Source organism: Podarcis filfolensis (genome assembly GCF_964270895.1).
Source record: "Podarcis filfolensis genome assembly, chromosome: Z".
NCBI lineage: Eukaryota > Metazoa > Chordata > Lepidosauria > Squamata > Lacertidae > Podarcis > Podarcis filfolensis.
In genome coordinates this window covers 26,948,430-26,958,137 of record NC_139617.1, presented here as the reverse complement: position 1 = coordinate 26,958,137, position 9,708 = coordinate 26,948,430, and the positions used below count along the sequence as shown (strand labels likewise).

General features: G+C 44.3%; 1 protein-coding gene across 1 annotated transcript in view; it reads right to left on the bottom strand.

Moving 5' to 3' along the window:
- MTMR8 (myotubularin related protein 8) overlaps positions 1-6,887 on the bottom strand; it is a 42,452-nt gene extending 35,565 nt beyond the window's left edge. The window contains exon 1 of the mRNA XM_083596014.1: positions 5,444-6,887. The gene's annotated coding sequence lies outside the window, so the exon portion shown is untranslated. The remainder of the gene's footprint in view (positions 1-5,443) is intronic.
- Between the last annotated feature and the right edge of the window lie 2,821 nt (positions 6,888-9,708).

The following is a 9,708-nucleotide window of genomic DNA, read 5'->3' as shown; positions in this document are numbered from 1 at the left end:
AAAGAGTATTATCCTCTGAAAATTTTAGCATTTTTCACACAGTCATTGTTATATAATCCACTGCTTCTCCCAAAACTTAGAAAGCACTGGACATTGTAAAAACACATTTTAAAGAAACATTATCCTTACTAAATCTCCAAATAAATCCTTTTCTATACAAACATGGTGGAATACAACAAATTCTAAATATTATTTTTGTTTTATGTCATAATTTAAGGTCCACTAACACCCTTGAGTTAAAAAGCTCTCCCATTGTCTAGGCCATATAAGTACCTCCAGTTCTTTATTCCATTCATTTCTTAACATCTGCATATCAAATTGATTTATTGATAACAAATAACTATAAAAAGTAATTGTGGGTTTTTTTAGTTTTAAAATATCTAACCAGTTCTTCTAGTATCTCAGGTATCCCAGAAGCTGAAAATGCTACTGGTCCAAACAAAGTAGCATAGTTAACAAATGTTGTAGCTGTAAATACTGCCACTGGGTTGCACGCAATAGCTACTGTTTATCTTGTAACACAGTGTATGTTAAAATTCATAATCTATCAGTTGATCCAAAGTCAATATGCCCACTTCCATCAAATTTTTCCACATCACCATCTTTCCCCCAATTTTTAAAGTGGCCAAATCCTATTTTTTAAGACATTGCATTCCACAGCTCTCAGACATAATCGTTTCAAGAGATACCAGAGTTCTAATGTATTTTGATCCTAATACCATCCACCCAACCAAAGATGTTATGTATGGTATATTCCAAAGTTGCCCACTTCAGAAAATTAACACCAATTGTTAGCTTCCAGTATTTAATTCTTTTGTTTATTTCTAAACCTCAGACTACTATTCCTCTGTTGATGCAAATGATAGATGCCTTTAGTAAAATATCAAGATACTCTATTAACTGGTCCAAATCGGAATTGATGCCTATAGGTGAAAATTTGCTTGCCCAAATCAATTTTGTCTTTGTACCAAATCTTATCAAATCTTTAGGTATGTCTATGCCAAAATATATCTCAATTAGTAACATGCAATATAAATAAAATATAGGGAGAGGTTTATTCAGATATTGATAGATGAGAGTCATTAAACCTCACCATTTGGGGGAAAGTGAATGCTCTCAAAATGAACATTATTCCCAGATTAATTTATATTCTGACAGGATCCCAGTTCATATACAGTATCTGGAAAATATGTTCAGAAAATAAATTCTTTGCTTAGAAAATTTCTATGGAGTTATTCAATTCCAATAACATCTTTATAGAAAATGCAAATCAAGGGGGGAGGATTCATATTCCGAATGTGGAGCTTTATCACCAAGCTTATTTACTTTCAAGCATTCAACATTAAATGAGAATGCTTTGGTCTGAACACCAGGTTTTTAATTATTGAGCATATGGAAACAGCATTATTATTATCATTCAGCATAGATACTCATATTCCAATCTCCCTACAGAGGTGGGGAACCAGTTGCAACAACCATTCCCCTGATCACCCGTGATGAGGAAAATAATGACTTTTAGGCAAACAAGCAAGGAAGATTTTCTAAGTGCAAATAGTGTTAGCTGTCAACTCCTTTTCAGCACCTCAATGTGTTTGTAAGAACTCTATCCAAAAGAATCATGAGCCAGAGCTCTGTATGAAACACTCCTACTAGCTTTGATAGCTCTTCCGCCAATGGCCTTGCTAGCCTGTGCAACAAGGAATGGATTTTTGGATCACTGGCAAAAGAGCTTCCAAGCAAAAGTTCCTGCTGCTAGAGGACTCCTTGGTATACAGATAATACGAAAACAATCGAAGAGGAAATGGAGAGGAATGCAGCACAGCTGACTCTGGATTCATACTCAAAACAACCAACTTGTGGCATATATCATATTTTAAGAAGATGCCACAGTAGTGATAGCAACCGAGCCAGCAATCCCTCCTGTTTTCTCATCTGCAAAGTGAATATTTCATAAGTAGTGAACCTAGCCTAAAGAGAGAAATGCCTACCTGTTGAGCTTTTGGGGCTCAAGGTTAAGCAAATCACAGCTGGAAATCTGCTTTTGTTACTTGCCTCACATTTTTGAGATGGGTCAGCTTATAAAGCTACGTAAATGAATTAAACAAGTACACTTCAGAATTTTCCAACGTTAGCATTGTCAAAAACATTAGAACTTGCATGCTTTCTATTTTAATATGCATTTGCACAGCTCAATGTTAGGACAGAAAGTCAGGATAGAAACTTTTGAATAAAAAATGCTATGGAGAACTAAATCTCTAGCTTTTTCTCTGCCATGTTAGCATGGTGCAGACTAAGGAAAGAGCTTGTCATGTCCCCCCATGCCTTCTGAAAGGCAACAGCCAGCAAAACAGGAAGTTGGAGTGTGGATGTAACAAGTTAAAAGGACACAGCAGCAGCAAGATGGCTAAGCCAAGAGTTTCCTGATCCTGATATATGAATGACTCATTGGGACCCTTTCATGCGGCGTTTGCTTTTCTTATCTATTCCATTCAGATAAACCACTGTTAGGTTAAAGAAAAATATTGCATGTAGATTTCTTCATCTTAGGTAAGAGTATGATGCTTTAGTTAAAGAGACACCAACTTTCTAAAGTCATAAATATTTTAAAATGGGGGTGGCCAACTTGTGGCCATCCAGATGCTTCTAGACTACAAGTCCCATAATCTCTTATCATTGTCCATGCTAGTTGGAGCTGGTGTTTGCTTATCATTTCTCAGTGATGTTGCTTATCATTTCTCAGTGAAGAATGCCTAAACTATACAGTACAGTGGTACCTCTGGTTACGTACTTAATTCGTTCCGGAGGTCCATTGTTAACCTGAAACTGTTCTTAACCTGAAGCACCACTTTAGCTAATGGGGCCCACCGTGCCGCTGCCGCGCAATTTCTGTTCTCATCCTGAAGCAAAGTTCTTAACCCAAGGTACTATTTCTGGGTTAGTGGAGTTTGTAACCTGAAGCGTATGTAACCAGAGGTACCACTGTAAATGCTTTCATGCTCTTGCTAGATAATGTTCATTCCTGAATTCAGAGAATGCTCCAGCAAGTGAAAAAACCCACTAAACAAAATATTTTCTTCACATTCTTCAATATTCAACCAAAGACTTCGAAAGAAAAAGTTTTGGAGCAGTAAGTACAATTATGGATGCTGCTTTTAATTTATTATAGTTCTCGATTTAGTAGCATCTAAATTGCTGTGGAGCCAAGCAACTTTATCCTCAAATTGTTTAGCCATCTGGTTATAGCTGGCGACTGTACAGTGGTACCTCGGGTTACAGATGCTTCAGGTTACAGACTCAGCTAACCCAGAAATAGTACCTCGGGTTAAGAACTTTGCTTCAGCATGAGAACAGAAATCGCTTGGCGCCAGTGCAGCGGCAGTGGGAGGCCCCATTAGGTAAAGTGGTGTTTCAGGTTAAGAACAGTTTCAGGTTAAGAACAGACATCCAGAATGAATTAAGTTCTTAACCCGAGGTACCACTGTACTCCAAAGATCAACCCTTGCCTCGTCAGGAATAACCAATCTCTGGACACGGAAAAGGTTTGCTGGATGGCTCCCTGAGGATGCAATGGAGGCAATGGAGTAGGATCCCTTCACGGCCCTCACCACTATGTGGAAGGTCAAATTATGAGCATGTGCTCAGCCAGCTTCCAATCAAGATTTACACCACTTGTGCTCCAGCCCTTGACCATTCCATTTCATCAACCACCGTTCTTCAGTATACTAAGGAGTAAAACTGACTCCATAGCACCCAAGGGGGTACTCAGGAGTGAATTTGTCAAAAGACCCACGACTCACTATTCCATAGTGAAGCTATGACCTACAGTAAGCATTCCATAGTGAAGCCATTCTCTACAGTAAGCATGGGAACAGAGGTTACTGGCCACTTAGCATGCTTATATATTTACATAGTCTTATTTACATGGCTGATTTAAATACAGAAAAACTACAGGAAAAAGCACTGGAAAAAATGTGTAGTGAGTCCAAAAAGGCCATGATACGCAAGACTACAACATTTTTACACAAGCTCAAATGTTTGCAGAGTATCATGTACACAAGCTAAATGAATAGATTAGTACATTTTACCAATCTGAATTTTGCTAATGAATTTCAATCTACCATTTAAAGTGCTAAAAGTGGGAAACATATTCTGCACATGCTCAGAATCCCTGTGAGATGCCTGCACAGTCTGGCACCAAGTCTGGCAACCAATTATCCCTGCTTTCAAGACCAGATTCTAGGGCCAAGATCTCAAGAAGCCCACCTTATGTGGATAAGTGGCAAAGGTTGAGGAGCACCTTGGAAAGCAGGCTCAGGGTTTCAGTATGCATTAAGGGAGAACAACAAGCACACAATCATTTATAGAAATATTATTATTTTCAGTGATGAGCTGAGACATTTCCAAGACTTGTTGAAAGCATATTCCATTATGTCAATGCTAATCAATTCCAGTTCACCAGCAATAATGTAACATCTGAAAGATTATGGGAAGGCACTCTATTACAAGCTCAAAAACTCTGAGATTACATTACACTGCATATAACTATGCTTCTAACCACTGCCCCCCTTCAACACCCCAACCAGCTGCTGAGACTAAGATCTAGGAGTCTGGAGCAAGGCTGGATGAGAATGAGGGTCTGATTAGGTTTTGTTGTGGGAGGAGGAAAACATCCTTAAGACTAACAATTCCTGTGTACAGGAAGGCCAGGTGGTGTTATCAAGACCTAACTCCACAGTTTAGCAATTCAGCAGCAGCCTCAAGGCTAGCATACAGTAATACTAGTGCTGTCCGGTTTAAAAAGGAAAACAAGGATTCCTGGCAGGCTTTAAATGGGTATCATCATCATTACTATTACTACTACTACTACTATATCACTTAATGCTGAAACAGGCTTCTAAATGATATAAAAAGCACAAAAACCAGTCACACAAACATTTAATGTAAGCATTTGTAATTAAGATGCACAATAAAATAACCCTACTACATCAGTATGGGGTATTATCATTACTGAATGATTTCTATTTTAAAGTTATGTATTTTAATAATGTTCCATTTTGCATATTCTACTCACTGGTATGTATGTTTATTTATTTTTACTACAGTGAGATTTTTAAAAGGGTTGTAGCACGCACCCTCCCGTCCTGGCCAAGCAAATAGGAGATTGGGGCATAAAACACCAGAAAGACGGACATACAGACATGAAATGCACTCTGCACGTGCTCAGGGACCCCTTACTTTACACTGCATATGGTTTACCAAAAGGGGGGGGGATTGGGGGGAGAAGAAGGAAATATCCACAACAGGCCTTCCTCACCCTCTTCTCCTCCGTTGTCTGGGGATGGGAAGGACTAGCTGAAAATTGGGGGGATGGGGGGTGGCTGAAAAAGCCTCAAGAGGAGGAATGGCCAGCACCTGCCACATTTCTCTATCACACACACATCACCCCTTACCTTGGGCGTCGTGATGTGCTCCATGGCTGAGAGAGGCCCACCCCAAAGCTGGGCGCCTCTGCCCGGTTACCTCGCGGCGGAACCCTCGACCGAACCTTCCCCGCCCGCGCCGCAAAAAAGGAAAACAAAAAAACCCGGCCTCTTCTTCAGAACCTCAGCCCCGTCTCTTCACCGAACCTCGCGAGATTCCGAGCCCGACGGAGGCCTGCTCCGTGGCCTGAAACCTCAAGCGCCATCTTGCGTAAGGGCACCGTTCACCAGACAACAGGCGGAGGAGAGGACCTCCGCCAAGGCTTGAGTTCGAAACACACCGCTTGGGAGTAGAGGCCGGGGAAAGAGATCCAGGGAGAGAAACACGTTAGTGCTATGATCATCATCATCATCAACAACAACAAATGATAATAGTACACAACTGGCTGTGGGGGAAAATGTGGCCTTTGCTGCGTTGCCTATTTATATTCCCAAATTTTCCCAAAATATGGAGCAGTCTTGAAAATAAGTGTAAACAGGTATCCGTCAATCAGAGAGCCCTGGCCGTATACACGTTTACATCGAGCGAGCAAGTCACATTGCACAGGATTGCAGGATGATGGTACAAGCCTAAGTATATTTACTCAGATACAGACTGCACCGAGTTCAAATTCAAAAACTGTATATGCATATGTGCCTGCATTGGATAAGCAGGGAAAGAGCAAGGTTGGAGGATTCAGGATGGATACAAAACAATACTTCTTCATGCAGTGCATGGTTAAGCTATGGAACTCTCTGCCACAGGAACAGAGACAGCCCTCAACCTAGATTGTTTTAAAGGGGATTGGACAAGTTCATGGATGAGAGGGCTATCCATGGCTGCTAGCAGCGATGGCTGTTCTCTATTACAACAGTTGCCAGCAGCAATCCTTTTGAATACCAGTAGCTGGAAGCTGCAGGAAGGGAGAGTTCTGCTTTGTGCTTGGGTTCTGCTTGCAGGTTTCCCATAAAAGCATCTGGTTGGCCACTGTGAGAACTGTGGAAGACATGCAGTCAAAGCTAACGATGTGTATTCTTGCTAGTTAACATGTGGTTAAGACCATAGAGCTGCATTGCTGATAGGCAGTCCATAGAAACAGGATTGTTAGAGAAGGCTCTGTGTGATGTCATGTCCCCTCCTCTCCTGGGAGATAAGAAGCAAATATGTATGTATTTTATTAAGTTGTGGGTTGACAAAGATGACCCAGAGATTTCTCCAAGTGGTTCTTTATAGTAAGCTGGAACTGAACTGAACTGATCAGCTCAGCCAGCCTGCTTTTATAGGCAGCCGGCTGTCAACATTGTAACAACACCCCAGGGTTTCCCACCTAAATTAACTGACGTGGACCTGAGTGAAAACTACAGTGGTACCTCTGGGTGCGAATGGGATCCGTTCAGGAGCCCCGTTCGCATCCTGAGTAGAATGCAACCCACGACTGCGCATCTGCATCTGACGACATTTTGAGTGTCTGCACATGCGTGAGCGGCGAAACCCAGAAGTAACGCATTCCATTACTTCCAGGTCGCCGCGGGGCATAACCTGAAAACGCTCAACATGAAGCATATTTAATGGAAGGTATGACTGTATATACACAGTACCCCTGGTGGCCAGGGTGAGAACTTCAATACATAACACCCCTCCCCACTGAGATAAGGCATTACAGTGGTACCTCAGGTTAAGTACGTAATTCATTCCGAAGGTCCGTACTTAACCCGAAACTGTTCTTAACCAGGAGCACCACTTTAGCTAGTGGGGCCTCCTGCTGCTGCCGCACCGCCGGAGCCCGATTTCTGTTCTCATCCTGAAGCAAAGTTCTTAACCTGAAGCACTATTTCTGGGTTAGCAGAGTCTGTAACCTGATGCGTATGTAACCTGAAGCGTATGTAACCTGAGGTACCACTGTAGTTACAGTCATAGTGGTTCCATTACATACAACAATACCCTTATTGGTTTCAGTAAGGCACATAAGCATATTAATTGACCCTATTCATCATACAGCTTTACATGTGCAGTTTGTCCAGTGAACATAGTCTTTTAAATAAGCTGGATGCTTGGAAACCCTGCCAGACCTCTAAGGGCCAGTACCAGAGTCCGGGTGGCTGCCCGATTCTGGCTGCGACTGTGGTGCGACCAAATGTGGCATTGAGCCCAAGTTCCCTGGCTCCGCTGCTGTCGAAGGAACCATGAGCAGACTCGGTGGACGGTCAGGCACGGTGGTGTTCCGAGTCTCTGGAGAGCCAGGCAGACCCACCAAAACGGCTTGGCTTGGCTCCATGCCCTCAGTTTGTGAGGAAGATGTAGGTGGAGCCTCGCCTGCCATTAGTGATCGCTCCGGAGCTGGGGCCACAGTTGGGAGCACAGCGGTAGTGTCCAAATCCCCAACCCTGCGCCTTAGCTGGTCTATGTGCTGGTGCCACAAGTGTCCGTTCTTGAGTGCCACCTGGTATGAACAGGGCCCTGTGATCCCACTACCATGGCTGGCACCCAAGGAATGTCGTCTACAAAGTTCCAGGCAAAAACCTGATTCCCCAGAATAAAGGACTGTGGCACGTTAGTACAGCCCGTGGGCTCGGCCACATCAAAGTCTGGGTGCAGCCAGTCGAGCGGAGATGGGAGGTGGCGGCCCATTAGCAGTTCAGCCAGGCTCCGCCCTGTGGCTACATGAGGGGTGATGTGCTGCATAAGCAAGTATTCGGTGACCTGCTCGTGCCATTCCCTCTGTTCCAGGCACACCAGTGCCTCTTTTGCTGAATGCACCATTCTTTCTGCCTGCCCGTTGCGGGCTGGGTGAAATGGTGCTGCTAGGGCATGGCGGATGCCTAGCCCCAAGAGGTACCTTTCAAAGGTGCCCGACGTAAACTGGGGTCCGTTGTCCGAGACAAGGACATCAGGACATCCAGGAGTTGCAAACAGGGTCCACAGCACCCGGATGACGGCTTCGGTAGTGGTGGAGGGCATCAGGGTGACCTCCAACCATTTGGAATAGGCGTCCACCACTACCATAAAGATCCGGCCGTGAAAGGGGCCGGCAAGATCGATGTGCACTGTCGTCCAGGGTGCCTTGGGCATCTCCCAGATGTTTCCCTTAGCTGCCGGTAGTGCAGGTCTCGACTCTTGGCATTCTTGACAGGAGTCAACCCACGAAGTGATGGCATCGTCCATGTTAGGCCACCAGACATAACACTGAGCCAGCGCCTTCATTTTGACAATCCCTGGGTGGCCGATGTGCAGAGCCTCGAGGACGCGTTGGCGGAGTCTTTGGGGAACCATGACTTGGTCTCCCCACAGTAGGCAGCCGCGATGAGCCAAGAGCTCGTGCTGTCTGGTTGCAAATGGCTGGAACTCTGGTGCAAAAGACCCTTCCGGCCACCCCCTCTACACCCAGTTGAGTACACGTTGGATGATGCAGTCCTGGGCAGATGCAGAGGCCACATTGGTGGCTGATACTGGCACTGCTGGAAGGTCCTCAGTTAGGAGGAGCGATGAAGCAGGAGCCGGGTCTTCCACAAGCGCTGGAAGTGGGCAACGACTGAGAGTGTTGGCGTGACCCATCAATTTTCCAGGGCGATGGACGAGCTGGTAGCTGTAAGCTGCCAGAAAGACAGTCCATCGCAGCATGCATAGCGAGAGGACCGGTGGAGTTGGTCGATCACTGGTGAGGAGGACCAGGAGCGGCTTGTGGTCAGTGATGAGGTCAAAGGTTCTCCCATAGAGGTATTTGTGGAACCTCTTTACTCCAGCCACAAGTGCCAGTGCCTCCTTGTCGAGCTGGCTGTAATTCCGTTCAGCCGGAGACAGCGTCCGGGAGAAGTAGGCGAGCGGTGCTTTGCTACCATTTTTTTTTAAAAAAAAAGCTCAGGGGTGCCAAATAAGACCTGGTGCCAGGTTGGTGGCCCCTGCCCTAATGGACTAGCCTCTGCTGACTATAATCAGGCAATGTGAGAAACGAAGAGTGGAAACGATGCAACTAACTTACAAACTGGAATTCAGCTATGACAATTCATTGTAGTCACATTTCAGTGATATCCTCTTAGTTAGCAATGTATGCTAATAACTTTGGGGGCTCTCAGCTGCAATGTGTCCTAATTCTATGCATATGGCACATATCTATATAAAGTGCTTTTTTCTTTAAAAAAATGTTTAGGGGTACTCTCATTTTCCTACTCATCTTGAAATACTGCCCCTCAAGGAGGCCAAACTTAGTTTCACAAAATGTTTAGGGGTATGCGTACCCCTGTGATTTAGAGC